The sequence below is a fragment of the Myiozetetes cayanensis genome, unplaced genomic scaffold, assembly GCF_022539395.1.
Source record: "Myiozetetes cayanensis isolate MyiCay16 unplaced genomic scaffold, myiCay2020 scf5-8, whole genome shotgun sequence".
NCBI lineage: Eukaryota > Metazoa > Chordata > Aves > Passeriformes > Tyrannidae > Myiozetetes > Myiozetetes cayanensis.
In genome coordinates, this window is record NW_026087742.1 from 101,353,267 (window position 1) to 101,373,099 (window position 19,833).

The 19,833-nt window shown below is 36.6% G+C and overlaps 1 protein-coding gene across 6 annotated transcripts in view; it reads left to right on the forward strand.

The window, feature by feature from the left end:
• CDKL5 (cyclin dependent kinase like 5) overlaps positions 1-19,833 on the forward strand; it is a 129,913-nt gene that overhangs the window by 55,953 nt on the left and 54,127 nt on the right. The window lies entirely within an intron of this gene.

The following is a 19,833-nucleotide window of genomic DNA, read 5'->3' on the forward strand; positions in this document are numbered from 1 at the left end:
TGAAGCTGTATCAGGGGAAGTTTAGGTTAGATATTAGGAAGAGATTCTTTACCCAGATGGTGTTTGGGCACTTGAACAGGCTCCCCAGGGAAGTGGTCAGAGCACCAAGCCTGACAACACTCTCAGGCACATGGTGAGACCCTTGGGGATGGTCCTGTGCAGGGCCAGGAGTTGAACTTTGATGATCCTTGTGGGTCCCTTCCAACTCGGGATATTCTAGAATTCTATGAAATGTAATGGTTTTCTTTATTCACATTGGTCAGTCTGTAGCCATATCAGTGGAATGAATGGTGCCCCTTTGATGTCTGCAGTTGTGTTGTTTCCCTTTGAGTCTTTTATGACAATCCAGACTGCTGTTTGAAAGGCCCCCTTGGAGGATACTCCATCCCCTTACTCCTGCTTTGTACTTGTCGTGTTATGAACCCTACTCAGATATGGCTGGTATTCAGTACTAAAATTTCTCATTGCCTCCCTCCTTTGTTCTCAAAGGCTAATATTTAGAAATAGAAGGTGAAGGGCAAAGATGAGAGAGAGCTTTCAGAGTAGAGAAATTAACTTGCTGTGGAAGGCGATACTAAGATTTTTTTTTTTCAGATGTGTTCAATTTATAGTAGTACCATGTGAGGGTGTTTGCTTTCAGTACCACAAATTAAGATGGCTTAAGTTGGCTTAGCCATTGTAACACTGGGTAGTGCAATTTCATGTAGCACAAAACTGGGATGCAGAGAGACCTGATGCTGCAGAAGATCTTCAAAATAAGGGGGAGGGAGAAAATGGGATCACCCTTGTACTTCAGTGATGCAGGTAGCTGAAAGCAGCATAGGAGCCTGAGTTAAAAATAACCAGAGTGATTCATCTTGCTTTGGAAGGATATGTGAAACATATTACTGATGGTTTTCAATTTAAATTAAGTCAAAGATAAGCAATTTGTTGCAGTCACAGTATCTCAGATCAGTATTTCTTTCAGTCAGACAGTTTCTTCCAGTTTGTCACACTAATGGCTCTGGATTAGCCAGGCATCTTTTGGACTTTTGTTTCTTAAAGAAACTTATATGAGGTTTTGATAATATTTTACATAATATGTTTTATGAATTCTTGCTATAGGTACTGGTTTTACCAAGTAAAAGATTACTGCTTATGTCTCAAATAACAGCTTTGCTTGGAATATTGCCAGTAAATAAACATGCCCCTTAGTAGTTGCTGCACACTCCATCTGCAAAGGGATTATATATCATTACACTTGTAATAATACAGGAATCATATTCAGACCTGCAGCAGTGTGTTCTGTGGTTGCCCCTAATGATTCTTAATTGCAAACAGCGTGTAGTGCTGTATCTCACTTTAAAAACCTTGTAAGAGAAATCTTATTTTTAAATGTGGGTGTGATGAGCACCCAAAGCCAAACTATCCATACAAATCAGTTTTTCTTGTAAAAAGTTGAAAATGTTATGCTGAAAATTAAAGTTTAAGAACATGACTAGTGTTTCTTAGAAGCAGCAGCAGAAGAAATTGAAATAGGTGAGAATTAGCTGATGTGAGGTCTTGGATCATTAGGAAATTAGTGGTGCAAGCTAGGGAATTTATAGTTAATGCAAGTTAATATATGGGAGAGGAAACAGCATATGGCTAATTATAGGACTACATCTGTAGTAGTATGAACTTGGTTGAATATTGGATTACAGTCTGGTCTTGTCATCAAATTGCAAATTTCTGTGTAGCATAATTGATGCAAAGAAAATTGTATTTCTAAATTTTAGGCTAATCATTCTCCTGAAAGGGATTCTTGTGGAGTTCTTGAACTTTTCTAGGACATGTGAGCAGCTGTAAGAGCACCGTGTTAATCATTATCTCTGGACACTCAATGAGTTTAAACAAAGGCCACTAAAACAGAATACAACTCAGTGTTTCCAAAGATCATTAATGTAGATTATTACATGTATCATGGTAAAAATGGGTCTGGATCATCTAGCTAGCTTTCAAAATTATTAGTACCAGCAAAGTTGATTTAAAATTATAATACACTAAAATGTCTTGAATATACCTTATTTTCTTAATTTTTGGAGGTGAATTTAAGACTTTTTTTTAATCCATGAGTGTAGGAAAATAAACATTTAGCAGTGTAGGTAAAACACTGACAAAAGTAGTGAAAACTTTCCTATCATTTCACTGTATCTGACAGCTATAGGCTCCTCTTGGCACATGTATTTTTTCATCAGTAAAGACTACAGTGTGTTTTTAAACAGTAAGTTGTCAGTCTCAATGTCTTGGTTAAAGCAATTTAAATTTCCTTGATGACTCAGTTCTGTGTAACTCCTAATTGGTGGAATACCCTCCTAAAGTACAGAAAACTTTCTATTCTTTTGGAATATAAGTTCTAGGAATTTTAAAGATTGGTGGTATCACTGCTCATTCAAAGCCTGGATAAGAACAAATGGGGAAAAAGGGAAAGTAGTTTCCATTTATACCATTCCAGCTGTTAAAATTTGTACAAATATGTAAAATTTCATGCAAAGAACTTAATACTGCACTTACTGTATGTGGTGCTTGATCACAGCTAAAAGCCTAAGTAAGGACCTAGACAAACCTGGCATCAGAGTATGGTGATCAAGAAATTTTGGATGCAGTGGGAGGGCAGAATGAGCTCTAGAGGCCTTTTTGCTAAGACTGCTTAGTACTTGGTCTTTTTTCAGCTGATAGCAATTGTTACATGCTTGCACAGAACTGGAAGCATTCCTTATGCTATCTGTCCCTTATACATATATACATATATAACAATTCTGAAACTCTTCACATACTTCTTTTTATTTTACTGTGTGTAGCTGCACCTGGACGATAAAGCTCGATGAATCTGCTCCTTGCTTTTCTTCAGAATAGTCCAGTTGCACGCTAACTTCTCCTTTTCTAAAGGATGTCTATTTAAGCTGCTTCTAGTTTAAGAGGAAAACTGAAACACTCTCTGGATTTTTGAAGTATTTGCATTTTTATTATACCTACATGGTTTATTTTATTTTATTATACCTACATGGTTTATTATACCTACTGGTTTATTTTAGCTTAAACTGCTAATTAGACCACTCTTTGTGCAAGTCCCTTTTAAATCCTCACATCTTAGAATATAATGGCTTTATTTGCCCAGTATAAAAAAATCACCCATTTCATGCAATTTTATGTTCACTTTTACAGATGAGTAGCAAAGTGAAGATTTGTTTCTGAACAGCACAGTTAACTCTATTTTGGAAAGAGATACCAACATTGCTTTGCAGTTTTTTAGTTGCTTGCACCTTAAAAACTTTGATAGAGCATTTTCTATTTCTTCCTCCACACGAAGACTAATTTCTGGAGAGTACTGCAGTGTGTAAAAATTAATATAAGGAAATTCGGTGTCAGTATTAGAAAGGCAGGGTGAATATTTGCAGGTCTTGAAGTGCAGTGGCTGTGCTCAGGGAGGCCTGTTCTTTGATTCACTTGTACCCTTGTACCCACACTTTTACAAGTATAAAGGGGGGTGCTCGTGCCCATGGGAGGCATCTGATTTGGGCAGTATCTCCATGGTGCAGGATGGAGCACAAGGGTAAGTAGCTTATATGTCCCCACTACATCTCTGACAGTCCTCTTGGTGGTGATAACAAACTAGTTCTTACATCTTTTGTATATGTTTTATGTTCAGATGTTTGGGATGTTATGGGATGGTCTTTGGCTTCGGTCTTGTTTACTTCGACTTCCATGAGTCTGTTTTCTGGTTTTCCTTGTTTGGAATTTGTGTTTGAAAAGTATGTTTATAATCTGCTTCCCTGATGGGCTAACAGGAGAAAGGCTCCTGTATGTTATAAGCTGCAACCCTGTGGCCATCTTCCTGTTGTTAGAATGCAGGGACAACTTATCCTGACCTGTTACATCCTTCTGCAGCAGAAACAAGGTGTGTATGTGCTCTGAAAGGGTGGGGGTTCTTTTTTCAGTTTTTGATACAGAATTGTGCTACCATATTGAACAAAACTCCTAATCTTTCAGTACACAAAGAATCCTTACAGTATTGAGGAGAACTCCCTCCCAAATGTATATTGTGAAGCATATTTTTTCATGCATTTCTAATAATAGAAGATTACCACAGATTCCATTGTGCTGAAAATTAACTGCAAAGCAGTTTTCTTAGACTTAACCTTGACTGGAGTATCATCATTATCAATTTTCCTTTGGGCTGTAGAGAGGGTTTTAAAAAAATTTTGTGGTTTTCAGGTATGGCAGAAGTGACATTTATAAGTGTAATACTGAGGTGTGGAAAGATGAAGTTCTCTAGGACCAAAAAAACTTTGTTGGCTGGTTACACCTACTTCTGTTTTTGACAGTATGCATCTTGACCAGGAGGCAAGCTATCTTCTTGAAATCAATTAACATTTCCAACAGAGATGGAGGAATGCCATGTTTATGCACAGAAATATGTTACAGGCAATGCCATCTGCAGAGTAGAGCTGACTAGCTGCTGCTCCTACAGGATCAAATTTCCTGTGACTGTTTGTGTGAAAAGCTCATCCGAGGGGTGTACCTTTTTTTTTCACCCTCAAAGCATCAGCTAGTGAAGAATGGTGTTAAGAAATGTATGCAAGATAGTATCTGATGGAACTGAAGCCTGGGCTCTGAACCTGCTCTGATATTGTGAGTTCTTCCTGCTTCTCCTGCTATAAATGCTGCTGTAGTGCTAAGGAATCAAAACTATTCAGGGAGCAAAAGAGAATCAGTAGGAGCTTCCCAAGTGACCTTTAGAAAGCCTAAAGAGAGGGCAAATAACATCCATCCCATGGGCTCTAGCAGGGTTAAAACAAAAAAAGAAGTGAAGGAGTGGTGTTTCTGCTCAATAATTCTGGGATGCAGTGTTCCCTTCATCCATATTCCTCAGATAACATAAAAGAGACTGCAAACCAGATCTCTCAGATGATGTCAGAGAAGCAAATCAAGAGAGATCAGCCTGTCTATAGTATTTCTTAGTTTCTATTCACGATGATTTTCAGTGAAATAGATAGTTTTAAATTTATATTACTAAAGATTAGCTTCTGTTGCTTTACCAACATCCTTCCAATTACAGATGGGTACATGTACAGAGCCATGCACAAGTGTTTATATACTCACACACATTTTTGTGTAGTTAATGAGTTACAGCAAAACAGTCTCTTCTGGTAAGTTTTAGAAACTGATACCAGCCCATTCCTTCTGTTACCTCTTAGTAGATTGTTTTATGTATTAGGTAGCACACTGTTATGCTGGTTCTTTTTATTTTTGTGAATTTAAGGAGAACTGAACAGTTGTGCCTCCATATAAAATATGAATGGCAATAATTTGACTTGTTTTATCAGACTATTTAGTGGGCAAGTACAAGCCTTTAACAAAAATCTAAATAAAAACCTTCTCATCTGAAGTCTTGTGATTATATTTTCTCAGGTTTCACTTGTCTCTTCATCTGAAATCATGTTTCAGGAACATTCTGAAAATTTATTCTCATTGCTAAAATATCGTGTTCTTTTTACCTAAATATGTTTGTATGAAGGAAGGCAATCTTTTAGCACTTCTGAGCTATTAAAAGAAAAGTGAAAATGAAAAGTCTGTTTAGTTTTTATATCTCTATTTCTACAGTAAACAGTAAGTCCCAGAATTTTTCAATGGGAGAACGTGGCTTTTCTGAACATATCTGGCTAGGAATCAAATTATGAGGGCACAGTTTAGTCTTGCAGAGAACAAATATGTGGAAAGACATATGTAAAGGAAAAATTAGGTCCAGGGGTCTTTTGTCCATGGATTTGTTTGTTTGTTTGTTTGTTTGTTTTTGATTTTTAGAGTAGGGTAGGTTAATAATTAACATTCTGCAAGGCCACCTTTTTCTTTTTGCAAGTGGTGGTGATAGTTAACTATTCACACATTACTAACTGAATGAAGCTGTGTGAGGAGATTAATTCTTTTTTTTTTAATGAGGATTTTAACTGGATTTAGAGTCAATAATGGTTCATTTGTTAATTTTTTTATGTTACTGTATTTCTATCCACACGCAGACCTTTGGCTATGTGATTTTATATTGTAATATTTTTTTTGTTTTGTTTTTTTAAATCACACCCAGAGTCATGTTATAATGAAGCCAAGTCAGATTCAGCACATTCAAGCACAAATGCTAGTCAACAAACTGCTGTTAGAGCTATTGTTTACTCTCTGTACCACCAGAAGGCTTGCTACTATATCAGTTTACAAAGGACAGAAGGCAGCCTGCCTCTGATGAAGCTTTGTTTTCCATATCTGCATATAGTTTAGACCTGGTACTGCAGTGAAGCTCCAAGCTTACTTGTAAAGTCTTAGGTTTTGGATTTTTGCAGTGTTCTTAAATGTTTTGTATCCTCCAATCAAATGTGATGTAACAGTACTGTTACTAAATATTAATGAGAAATTTTACTAGGTAAAAGGTTTGAAACTTTACTCCGTTAAGAATCCTAAAGCTTTCCCAGCTGTTACTTTTTCTTTTACTCCTGTTCAAATGAATCGTTACAGTGCTTTGGAACTGAGAGAAATACAGCTCCAGGAGATCAATATATAACATACATTCTAAATCCATATTTTTCTTATGACCTACTTCTAATGAGGCCTTCTTTGCAAGTTATTTAAAGCTTTATTGATCTCAGGTAGTACCTTCAATTATACCAGGGACAAGAAACACAAAGCTCATAGGAGAGATATTTTTAGCTTCATAAAGATGCTCACCAATGAACATGTATTCTACTCTCTAACGTGCAGGTTAAAGAAGAAGGATGAGCTTCAGAAATTCTGGTCTTGCTGTTAGCTATGCCAGATTGCTTTGTGGGATGTGAGAATTGACGCTGCACAGTTACGTTGGCAATGGAGATGTTCTTACTTCAGTAGCACACTTGGGAATACTGTATTTGTGTTTCTAGCATGGGAATTACAAATACAATCCAATGGATGTGATGATCTTAATGTAGCAATGGAACTCAAGGAACAGTGATCCAGAGGAGATAATATCTCTGAGGTTGCTAGTCTTGATAAGATTTCTGAAATGTACCTTAAAAACACGTGCATGCATCTAAGTTTGTGCATGCAAAAATAAAACAGACACAAGGGCTGCAGAGTTAAGTAACTTGGGTGGAATTAATCTCACCCACTGTTTTAGTGCTTAGGTCTTGCATAACCAATCTCCCTAGTTTATATAAGTTGAGAGAGTCCAACATCCGAAAAGCAATTTTTACCATCTGGAAATTATTAAAATCAGTAACCTTCTGGCCAGATCTTGTCTCCTTGCCCTGCTTTTACTGGCTGCAGAGAAAGCATTGACAATGCACATTGAATATCTAACTCATAGCTGTCTAAAGCCAAATGAGATAGACTCTACTTAGGAAATACTTAGAGTTTTATGTAGATTAATTGAGTCTTTTTAAACACAGAATATAATTGTTCTCAGTCTAAAGTTAGCTTTGAGGTTGCTTCTTCTATTTTAGACCCGGAGAAGGGCTTCAATTTCTTTTGCATGCACCAATATTTCTAATGAAAGAATGCTACCTTTTCCCCTCAAATACTGCCTTGCTTATATACACTGTGATAAATTTCTTTTTTCCCCATAATCTTCTAGACTTCTCAAATACAAAATTCATCATATAACGCCATATGGATACCCACGCAGTTGTCACACAGCTGTCAGCTTCTAGTATTTGAGATGGCACAGCTAGTAACCTGTTACCTTCATCCCCCATGCATACCAGAACATTGTGGAATGAGGCTCATCTGTGGTTTTACTGGGTTTGCAGCTATTTCTGAATTCTCAGCATTCCTCTGCTTTCAGTTAAATTGGGTTACACTAAAATTTTAGATCTTCACAGATTCATTTATTTGTTATGCTGGTTTTAATACTAACTTCTGAGTCCAGATACCTTATCCCAGTTTTCTTTTCCAATCTGTTTTCAGATTGCATTTGTCTGACTCCTTTTCCCCTTCTCTTTAGCCTATGTATTCCCTGATCCTTAGCTCTTCATTCTGCACTTTTTTATCCCCTCTCCCCACATAGTGTTTCCAATGTTTGTGACAATAAACTTGGTGAGATCAAAACACTTCTCCTTCCCCTTTTCCCAAAAATATTTTTTGTCACATTTGGGCAACTTTCACAGTGAACCTAAATTCTCCATGGTATCTTTTTAATTCCTGGCTCAAAAGCACATGTGCATGTGCAAGATCTAAAAGTGGGATGTGTTAGATAGCCTTATCAGTAGGGGCAATTTTTGTTAGAAGAGCTTTTTTTAGTCTTCCTGGAACTTCTGTGATGTTTAGACTTTTTTCTCTTTAATGAAATATAAGAGAAAATATATTGATATAGCCATAAGTCTTTGGATGCTGCAGAAACTGCCTGAAGTAAGTCCACAAACTCTGTTTCTCAATTTAGCTCCAAAGCTGGAATTTCATCTGTAGAAATGCTATTTTTATGAAGACTTAGCTGCCATTTCTTCTTCATCTATTAGTAGTAACAGAACTCTTCCTTGAGTGCAGATTCCTTTATTTCCTTATATACATTCTGCTTCTCAGCTTATCAAAATTACCATGCCATTTGTGTAGAAGCAACCCTCCTGTTCCTCCAACCTCTGCAACAGTGACCAGGAAAGCTCATATGTGTTTCATGTATGAATCTTGCCTGCTGTCTTTTTTTTTTAAACAGATTGGATTGAATTTTAATCCTTAATGCTATTCTAGAAAGAAGATAGAATCTCTTAAAAGGAATGCAGTTTTAAATGCTTGGCAGAGCAAAATGGCAGTTTTCTTAAGAGGCAAGAATTTCTCTGTTATTATCCATAGAATACACTGTCTGTATAATCCCAGAGAAGAAAAACCTTTCTTTTTCTGCAAACCTGAATATAGAAACTTTGAGAAGAAATGAAGGAGTCCACTGAAATACATATCAATATAGAGATTGAACAAAAACTATTAAAAAATTAGCTAAACTGAAGGGGGCATAGAAAAAAAGCACTGATTTAGTATTCTGTAGGGCATCCATCACACTGGTAGAGAAAGTGAGGAGAACTGTTTGGTAAAACATCAGAAAAAATGATCCTGCTGTATTAGAATGCTAAAACAATACAAAATTGGAGGAAAAGAAAATAGTATCAACTTGAACACATGGAGCTTTCTCAGTTATAAGATTTGCCTAAAATTTACTTTGTTAAGAGCATAATGTCAGCAAAAATATTTTTTGAGTGGGGAAAAAACTTGCAGAGCGAAGAGATACCTTTTTATAAATGCCACAAAATCATTAGGAGATGGGGGAGGGAATTATTTTCTCTCCATAATACTGTTGTCTAATAGGAGAAGTAGCCAAAGAACTGAGGCTTGAAAATACAAGTGGCATTTCCTGTTCAAATTTATCATCCCTTCCCTGGAGAACAACAGAAAAATATCATCATTAAAGATCTGACATAAGTGAAAGGTGTGTTTGTGACCCTTAATGCTGTTTGAGGAGAAAGAAGACATTGTATGATGGAGAGGACATGGAATGACAGATTATTAGGGTTAATGTGGACATCTAGGAAATGTTCCACAGCCAAACCTATCAATGAGCTGAGACCAGAATACCAAAGGTGTTGGTTGCATTTAGTTACACCTTTTACGTACTAAATTGCATGGACAAGACAGTGTTACACTATTTTACATGCCCAAAATGTGGAGTGAAAAAGTTTTCAGCTTTAAACTTTTTTTTTTTTAAATTGAAAACACTGAACATAAATCTCACTTTCGGAATTCTAGACAAGAAGACCATTGTATCTTCAGTTTTCCCCCAGATGGGGAAAGCTTATCATAACTAACATATACGGTCTTTCAAATTAATGTGTTAAACCCCAAAATAACCTCAACCATGGCTCTTGCTTTTGCTCCAGAACAGATCTGGAATAGCTGCTCAGATCCGAATGGACAGTTACCACCTCTGATGGTTTAAGGTCCACTCCAGATGCAGAGTACTTGTTGCTGTCATTTACACATGGGAGGTGTTAAAGATAGGGCAAACCTCATCTGTACTTCTGTAGCATGGAAATGACAATAATGGTTAACTGAGCAAACTAAGTTTGAGAAATCCTATCGTAGCTTACATTCTAAAACAAAGATTTAGTTGGTATTGAAAAATTGTTAACATGGAATTAATACTGGAGGTTTATGATGGATGTCAGAAAAGATGGGCTCAAAAGAAAAAGAAGTGAGTGTGTGAAGGAGTGTCTCAAATACATGGAGGTATTTTCTGCGATGAATGGCAGTGTGGTTGAGAGCCTATGGTTCAGAGTAGAGGTGAGATCAGAAATTGTGGCATTATACTGGGAGTTTGTTGTAGACCACCTGATTAAGGTGAAGAAGTGGGCAAAGCCTTCTTGAAACAGCTGATGAAGTTTTAAAATCACAAACCCTGGTTTTCTTTAACTTCCCTGGCATCTGCTGGAAGGGCAGTGTAGTGGGACATAAACAGTCCCAGATGTGTAGAAGCACACATAGACGGCAAAGGAGGAATTTAAAAACATTACTTGGGTGGATTTGGGGTGATGTTGGGAAAGCCAGAGCTCTGTTGGAGTTGAGACTTGGAAGGACATCAAGAAGGACTTCCAGTGCTACTTTGGTAGTGAAAGGATGAACAAGGAAAATATGGGCCTCTTGCAGGGAGGCACAGGCAATTTAGTGATAGCAGAGCTCAGTGTCTTTGCTTTCATTTTCACCAGTAAAGTCTTGCAGTTTTCTGTGCTTACTGAAAGAACTGATGAAGAAGATGAGTTACCAGTAGTGGGTGAGGATTGAGTTGGGAGTTGCTCAAGAGGGCTCATAACAGTTTAATGGGACCAGATGCACAGCATCCAAAGGTACTGTCCTTCAGCATCCAAAGGCTGTCCTTCCAGAAGGACAGCTCTTGATTGTCTTTAAAAGGTTGTGGAGGCTGGGTGAGGCTACTTCATAAAAAGAGAAGGGACTTGCATTTTTTTAAATTAAAAAAAAGGCAAACAGAAAAGCCCCACTGCAAGAGATTGTTACCCAAGACTGGAAAAGTCAAACATGATTTCCACGCATTTCCCACACATTCTTAAGCTGAATATATGCTTTGATTTAATTTATTTCTTTCTTCATGTGCTGGTAGATCTGGAAAGATGACATGATTAAGATAGGAGTTTAGGTATGTATGTGTGCACCTGTACAAGTGTCTAAACTCCCAGTGGAAATCTTGTCACGGAGTAGGGGGAAGTTCAATACATGTTTCTTTGGGGTTGAAAGATGCCCTCTAGTTGCCTAAGCCCCTAATGCTGATGGCGATACCTGGGATGTTGTGTTTTATTTACCTCTGGCTTGTGCTCTAGGAGGTTTGCTTCTCTGCCAATCCCATGTGAGTGTAGTAGATTTCTAGGGAATCTTAAATGCTACTAGATGCCTGTGTTTATGCTACTTAATCATGTCTTGAGTGACTGGTCAACTCAGAGCTCTTCAGCTCTGCTTGTTGTAGTAAAAGCTTGAACACACAACTCACATGCAGGTGTTTGAACTCAGATGTCTTAATCAGAAGCTGAATTCCAGCAGAAGAGTTTCAGCCTCAGGAACCTGCTTGACAAGTTTGCCTTTGGTTCACATTAGGTCTTGCTTTACAAATTAAAGGAAATGCCTGTCAGACTGTTGATAAGAAAAAAGGAAAAAAAATTAAAATGTGAAAGTAAGTACCAGACAAAAAATAAATTATATCCAGTGCTGAAGTAAATATTTCAAATCTAAAGTGTGAAATTTGATAGAATTCCAAAGTTCAGGCAATCATACTAAACAGTTTTGACTCTCAAACTTGGGATAACAACACTGTAGACTTTTGCACCAAAAAAGATGTTAAAAAAACCAACCAAACCAAACAAATATTTTCCATTAAGTTCTACCTGCTCTTGAGTAACAAGATGCCCAGGAAAGGAACATCGCATTCATAATAACAAAAAAATAGGAAATACAATGTAATTAGAAATGTCTTGTTGATCTCTGCATTTATGGAGTAAGCAGTATCTTAAAGGAAGCCATAAAGGTAGTACAGATTACCTTTGTACATTTTCCACTTTATTATCACTTGTATTCCAAGTGCCAAGATTATGCTATAAGAAGTAATTAAGTAATGCTGGTATCTGCCCAGTGCAATGTTATGTTATTTATAAATAGCTTTTATTTTCACAATTTCCAGCATTAGCAGACAAAAAAAAATCAAATAGAACTGGAAGACGACTGAGATTTGTAACCGAAATTGCTATTATTGATGTTTCAGTATCAGAAAAATTTTATAGAACTTTCCTGAATTTGGTTTATGTTTTACATCCATGGTTTGTATTAAACATTATTGACAAATTGTAAAATTATATGGATTAGTGCTACAATAAAATGAAATGAAGGAAAGATTGTTTTAAAAATTGCTACAATAGTACCAGTTTACTATGAAAAGCTAGAATAGCTACATTTGTAGTATTTAAAAGCTGCTTTTTATTCCTGATCCTTTTCATTACATTATTGTACGAATTCTTTGGGGATGCATATTTACTTTCATGCTTGGAGGAAATTGTGAATAAATAAGACAAATCCACTTGGAACAATGAAAGTTTCAATGCTAACTGCTATCATCAGCCTAGTAGTTAGAAATTACTGAGTGGGTTCACCTCCTTGTTAAGTGTTCTTTTCAGGGCAGCATTTACACTCTAAATTAGTAGACTTCAAGTTTTTGAAGAATGTAAAATTCATGCATTGTAGTGCACACCTTAGGATTCAGGTGTGCCTCCTAAAAACTGCTCAAAGCAGAATCAGCTGCAACAGGTTGTTCCAATATTTGGTTTGGATTTTTAATACCCAAAGGCTATTCAGAGTATCTGTAGTGATGGGGACATTCAAGATTGGCAGAGAGGTGCCTTCCAGCCCCAGCTGTCCTGTGAGTCTGTGAAGTTACTGCAGTGTGGAGAACCTCTGCCACCAATGGAGGGAAGATCCATCAGTCTCACTTGATTCTGCCACTGGAGGCTGTGGCACTTCGAAGGGGAGCCCCAGTCTGTGTGTCCATGGATGCAGATGGGCCACTCGTTTGGCTTATGGATTCATCTGATTGTTGAATGAGGAGTGCTTGCTGTTCATGACTCCCTTGAATTACACTTGATTTAAACCAAAGCAAGCTCGTAGCGTCTGAACAGACAATAGTTGTGTTTCTGAAAGACAGAGAAAGAGAGAAACTGTTTCAGTCTGCTTGCATTTTTTAGAAGAAGTCTCTTTCCATCATTTCACACACTTACTAGTCATTTCCTGTCAAACGTGTAGCTCAAGGTTTCGACCTTTTCTTGTGCTTCTTTTCCCAGTGGAAGAGCAGAGCTTCCATACCTGTTCCCCTTGAAAATCTTCCAGTGGGTCCAGAGTGGTTTAAGCTTTCTCTAGTCCTGCTTTTGTTTTTCCTCAGTCAGGAGACAGTGTGGCCATCTTCATTAAAATGGCATGTGAAGTACATAGATCTTTGTTCCTTTAAGACTCTTCTTCTGCACTTAGATGGTTATAAATAACATTCTGCTTTCAAGAGATATAAAATTGATTTGTGGTGATTCATTCTAACTGCTTCTTCTCAAGTAAACTCTAACACGTATGTGTTGGAAAAAGTCTGAGCCATTTTCCAGTAAATAAAGGCATTGTGATAACTCAGACATACTGTTCTGTCATTATTTACCAAAGGCTCTGTTTCTTCCTAAAGATAAGTAGGACTTCTAGATTAGGAAGTAATTTCCTGAAAGTTCACCTGTGCTAAGAGTTGTATTTCTTACATAAACCAAGTATAGGGTTATTAACTGAAAAATAGGAGAGCTACAATTTTCTCAAGGGAGAAATACAAGATTAAAGCAGTGAAGCACCTCTTGAGGGAATTTCTCCAAAGTTTTTTAGGTATAGAAGAAGACACAGTGCTATGACTTAGATATCCTAATGTCAAACTGTTTGAAAAAAGAAATTTAATCCATCGTCTTGCACATCGCTTATTTTTTCTACAGAGACTATTTTAAGGTACTTCTTAGATTTTGAAAGTAAGTGCCAGCAAAATTTCCAGTACCTAACACTGGAAGTCTGGAGAAGACAAGAAGCTGTGTTCTACTCTGTTAGTATTGTCCAAAGATAGTAGTGTTTTAAGGCAGAATGCAAGTACAGTCAAGACACTGTGATTATTTCAGGACCTGATTTACGTGCAGGTAATGATGCTGTTACCTCTCAGAATGTGCATGGTGAGGTAGTTTGACCTAAGTTTAAAGACTTTGTAATGGCAAATGTTACATTTATGACACACTGATCAATATTGACTAAAATGTTAATATTTTCTCCTCTTGTTTTGAGAGTAACTTTGTAAAATTAATTGTGGTGTTGTTTTTTTTTTTTTTTAAGTTTCATTTTAAGCAACTCATCAAAAGTGCTTTACCATCTTGTAATGGTTTTCTGGGCTTTTGTTGCCTCTGCTGATCGCTTAATGATCTGTGATTTTGCTAGAATGAAGATTATTGAAAGATCTATTCTAAATGCTTAAATGTCCAAGAACATAATAATGCTTATGCAAGCCAAAGTAAAACTGTACTACTTGATTCTCAAAAACCATTAGCCATAGGATACATTTGGCTGAATTTTGTTGATTTTTTTAATGTGTGTCTTCATTGTGGCAAACTAAATGGTATGAAAGTAATTATGGATTGATTAGGATCAAATCAGTTTATTGCTTCTAAATTATTTTTATAAAATTGTTTTGTATTATAACATTATTTTTATATTATCTATGAGTAGAAAAGGCGATTGATGTCACTTTTTCTAGCAGAAGTTGAACATGCATTTATCTTTGGGCCTTACAGCTTCATACGTGTACAGATGGAAAGTGTGAGCCCGTCACAGAACATGCTATGTCATGTCTTAATATGGCACTTAATATATCAGCATAAAACCCTGATGTGATGTACTAGGTACTGCTTTAGCCTAAGTAAGGGCAGCAAATATGCTGCTTGTGCATGGGATGTGCTCAGTATTGACTACTGCTGTCTCTGCTCATGTTTGTTGATTTTTATAAACGCTTGGTTTTTCTTTTGCTTAAAAAATCCATGCTTGGGAAATACTTGCAATCATATACAGTGAGGTAGTAAAATTATTGGTGAATGATGTAATTTCCAAAAGATCAGAATCTTATCTATTTTTCAAGAATCTTCTTGTGTACCTATGCTTTGTTTCGGATTTTCCATGATATGTAAAAGAAAAAGGAAAGAAGTCCTAACAGAAATTCTTGAAACAAAATAGGGACAAATATTTTAAGAGATTCTTCTTTGTAACGTGCTCTTTTCAAGAATAGGGTATGTTTTCTCTTTCTAAGGGAGAATGGTTGTATTTATAAGATCTTGGTTTATACTGAGCAGCATCTTTGTCCTTGAGTACTCCCATCATTAACGTTAAGGATCTTTCTAGAAAACAACAGAGATACATTCCTCTGCTGTTCAGGAAATCACTTGTGTCTTGTGCAATATGTAATTACATATAAATTTTGTAGAGACAATGGAAAAATAGGGGACCTTTATCCTTTAAATGAGATAAAATTAAATGGTTTTGAAGTAGGGACTCCTCTAGTTTGATATTGGTGACAAGAAACACCAGCTGTTACAATCTTGTGAGGAAGCCCAGGAGCAGTGAGAACTGCTCAGCTCCCATAGCCATTCTCGCCTCTCATCTATGGCTAAGTGGGCAGACAGTAAAGTAAAGCACATGTTTTTTCCAGAGGCAATTCCCACACAAATTTTGAGGTAAAGAAAAGCCCTAGCATGAAGTGATTCCCATCTCCAGGACTGAAGATACCCTTTTACCATCAGCAAGTACCTCCTTCCTCCTCTCTGTCACTATATTTTTATGTAAAGCAAATAGAACAGAAGTTTTTATCTTAACCTTATTAAGAGGTATTAGCAGTTTTTTACATGAAGAAGAGCCATATTTTGTCCTGTTTTAGACAAATGGAATCGTGTAGTCTGAATAATCAGTTTCTGTAGGTCCTTAAATTTTACACAAAGTGTTTTCAATAATATTCATCTGTTGTTACATACTTAAGTGTAAAACGGGTTTTTTTCCTGTAGTTTTATAACATAGAATGTTTGTGATATATGTACTTGATAATCAGATGTAATGCCAAAGCCAGGAGAGATTTGACTTGTGTATTTGCAAATTTGCTGTTGCCTCAGAATGTAAAGTGAAATACTGAGGCCAGAATTTTTTATTAGAGCATGGCAATGAGATGCTTAGTAATAAATGTAGCTGAATGAAGAAGAACTACAGTAAGTGAACTCATATTTTCATACTTGGTGATATCAGGTGGTCGTAGAGAACAGAAAGGGTTACATTTTCTTTCTTTGACATTCATTGAAGTCTCAAACTCTGAATCAACTAGTAACGACCTTATCTACCTACATTTAATTGGATACGATAATTTTCCACGCTAGGAGTTGAATACTGAGCTATTGTCTGAGAAGGGTTTCCAGAATCAGGTTGAACATGGTGTTCAGTACTGTTCTGTTTCGTAGTAAAGTCTTGAAAAAAACCCTTTGAAATGCATAAAATATATTTTAGTGAATGGCAATTCTACTTTGGAGAATTCCAATTAGACCTGTTTTTGAAGAGCAGAACACCAGATCCACAAAAGACTTTAGATCTCCAAAAGGACTTTTAAGTAAAGGTTTAAGTAACAAAACCTAATTTGATCCGTAAAGAACCTTTCAGATTTCCCCAGGAGTCTGAATTATCTCTGTTGAATTCCCTCATTGCTCAAAACTCTGCTTTTCCTTGTATCCCCAATTCTGTCCATCTTCTCAGGGCTTAGCAATGTGGTGTTGTCTGTTTGCTTCGCACCAAGTACCTGTCAGTACTTGTTTTCGCCAGCACTGGACCAGCTTTAGCATCTGTCTCCTAATCCAGGAAGCATATTTTTACCCCCTCTGCTATGTGCCTGCTGCATTGGTCTATATACAAAATGTTCCATGTTTTCCAATCTTACTCTGTATTAGTTCATCTGAGTGAAAATTATGTACAGGGGCGAAAAATAGTACAGACTATTATGTATAGTCTACAAATGCTGCTGATCTTAAGCATAATTGCATTGTACAGAACAGAGTTGCTATCTTCTTCCTGAGAAGGATATTCTATATATGGCTGACAAATTTGAGACTATTTTTTTGAAATTTCCTCTTTCTAAAGCTTGCGTTTCTCTGTACAATTTGGTGGAAACTAGACATGTAGTTCAAAATCAGTAGCAGTAGTGGCAAATGGAGGAACAGGGCATTTCAGATGGATTCTTTCTTTTTAAAATGGTTTGAAAATATGATAAGCTCATATGTCACCTCATATAAACTATTTAGTTGGTTTAGAGCGTGGGACCAAGAACTGAGAAACGTGCACTTGGCTTCAGTTTTCTCTTCTGTCTGATGGAGCACCCCGACTGTTTTGGAGGTGTTCTGCATCGTAGGGAAGTTACAGACTTTTGGACAACCAGGTTCATCATATTTAAATATCTATGCATAAATCTTCACTGTCTTTGTATCCATTTTAGCTTCATCTTGACTGCTTCACCAGTGGCGAGATTCTTAGGGAATACCTTTTAGATAGGATGAGATCCTACAAGAAACCTAGACAAGAATGTTCCTTCCTAAGATGTCTCATTTTGGTGTTGTTTCACTTCAGGTTTTTTAAATATTATATGTTGAAGGGGTTTTTTTGAAGATAGGAAATATGTCATATATAAATTTTTGATTGCCTAATTATGACATCATTAATACGTTTATTGAAATAATATAAGTGATAATGCTTTTCAAATAAAAATTTCTTAAATGTTGGGGTTTTTTGATCTGTTTGAATAACTTTTTCATCCATATGAGGTCTTTCTGTTCCTAATATTCCTGGACCCACTCATGCTTTCAGTACTGTAAATAGTCAAAATCCTGCAGGATGTTTGATAGCATATCTGACATAAGTCTTTGCAAGACCTTGACCCAAGAGCTTTTAAAAGTTAATTTCCAAAATAATCACATTCACTGTACACAGCAGGATATGGCAGAAAAGCCACTGGACTAGTTTTCTTGAATGATGTCTGTGTGAGGATACATTTTTCAACTCCTGCATTTCTTGCAGCGTACACAGCTATTACTTTGAGAATGAAAACACAGCCTTTTGATGGTAGCTGAAACATCTACAAATTTTTCTTTTACTTCATGTGAAATAGACATGTTAATACTAATGGAGAAATTTGACTTTTCTGCAAAGTGGTTTATGCATGCTGTCTAAACATAGACATTTACAGTCAGCAGAGTCTTTTGAGGGCAATTACAGTGTTCGTTTTCTGAAAAATCCTTCAAAGGCTTAATTAGCCAGAGCAGCTACCAGTAGATATCAGAACTCAAATAAGCTAAATTTACTCAACCTCTTAATGTTCCTTTATAGTCCTAGTAATTGTTACTACTATTACTAGTGTTGTTGTTAATAAATATAACAATACTATAATGTAGTAGTAAAAATACAATTAGTAAAATAGTTTGTTTAGTTTGTAAGTTTCCTGAAACAAAATTGTTACGAAACTGTATTTGACATAAAAGCTAAAGACAAGACTTTCAGAATCACTCTGAACCTGAAATGTATACTATCTCCTCCTTTCTGCCATCCCTGTCTTTACTGTTCTGTAAATTGGTTGAACAAAAGGTAGTGCTGGGACCTCAGCTGAATTTATGCAATGTATCTGTCAACCTTCACGTTAGATCAGTCTGTGTGAAGGGTAGGTTTCAGAAGCAGAAAAGCAATGCAAGTCTTCTCTAACAGTTAGTAGCATGTGATGCTTCTGCTGAACTAACTTTCTTCAATGCAAGGTAGATATAGGTTGGTCACTTAAATCAGTACACAACATAATGCTTGCAAGTTTTTCAGATAGATGGTACGACTGATGGTCAAGGGATTACTTTTTTAAACATACCAGTTATACACAAACACACAAGCACATTCATTCATTCTTGTGTTTGACTGCAAATTCATTTTTAGTCTTAGTCATAGTAGTATTGATTTTCACTTAAAGGCTTTAAAAGACAGTATTCACTACCTACATGAGTTTTTCCAGGGTCAGGTATTTTGCAGGTTCATGTGTTGATGATTTGAAATGAAAAATGGAGTAAATCTTTGTGTTACTCCATAATTGGACGTGTCTTCAAGTATTCCAGGAGGGCTTCTCTTTTCATTGCTGTTCTCTGATCCAGTCTTTGCATACTGTAAATATTGGGATATTGTTGTGGGGTTTTTTTAAACTGTAATGTTTGGTAAACAAAAAAGGGTGTGTGAACTAGACGTAGCTCCTTAAGTAACCCAGGTAGCCTCCTGCCTCTCTGCTCACATGCCTTTACTCCATGTGCCCTGTTACTAAAATTTAGTTGCTGCATCATTGTATGAACAGACCTGCACTAGTCGTGTTGTGCTGGCTGCATTTTGGCCACGTGCTAAATGCATTCCTGCTCACACAACAAGAGAGAAATGTCTTCATTTAAGAGAAAAAAGTGACCTATGATAACCAGGTTTGGTGAGTAGTGAACGCCAGGGGAATGCAAAGGCAGGTGGACATTAAGAAGTTACCACTTATCGTAAGCAGAGGTGAACACTGCCAAATGCAATGACTGATCCTGGGTTTGGGTGGGCTTCCCTTAAGGTGACAAATTTTTATAAGGAGGCACAGAGAAGCTGCTTTCCTTATATCATGTTTTTTGTGGCTATTTGATCTTTGAAGCCCAAAAACTTTTGGCAGCCAAAATTATAAGG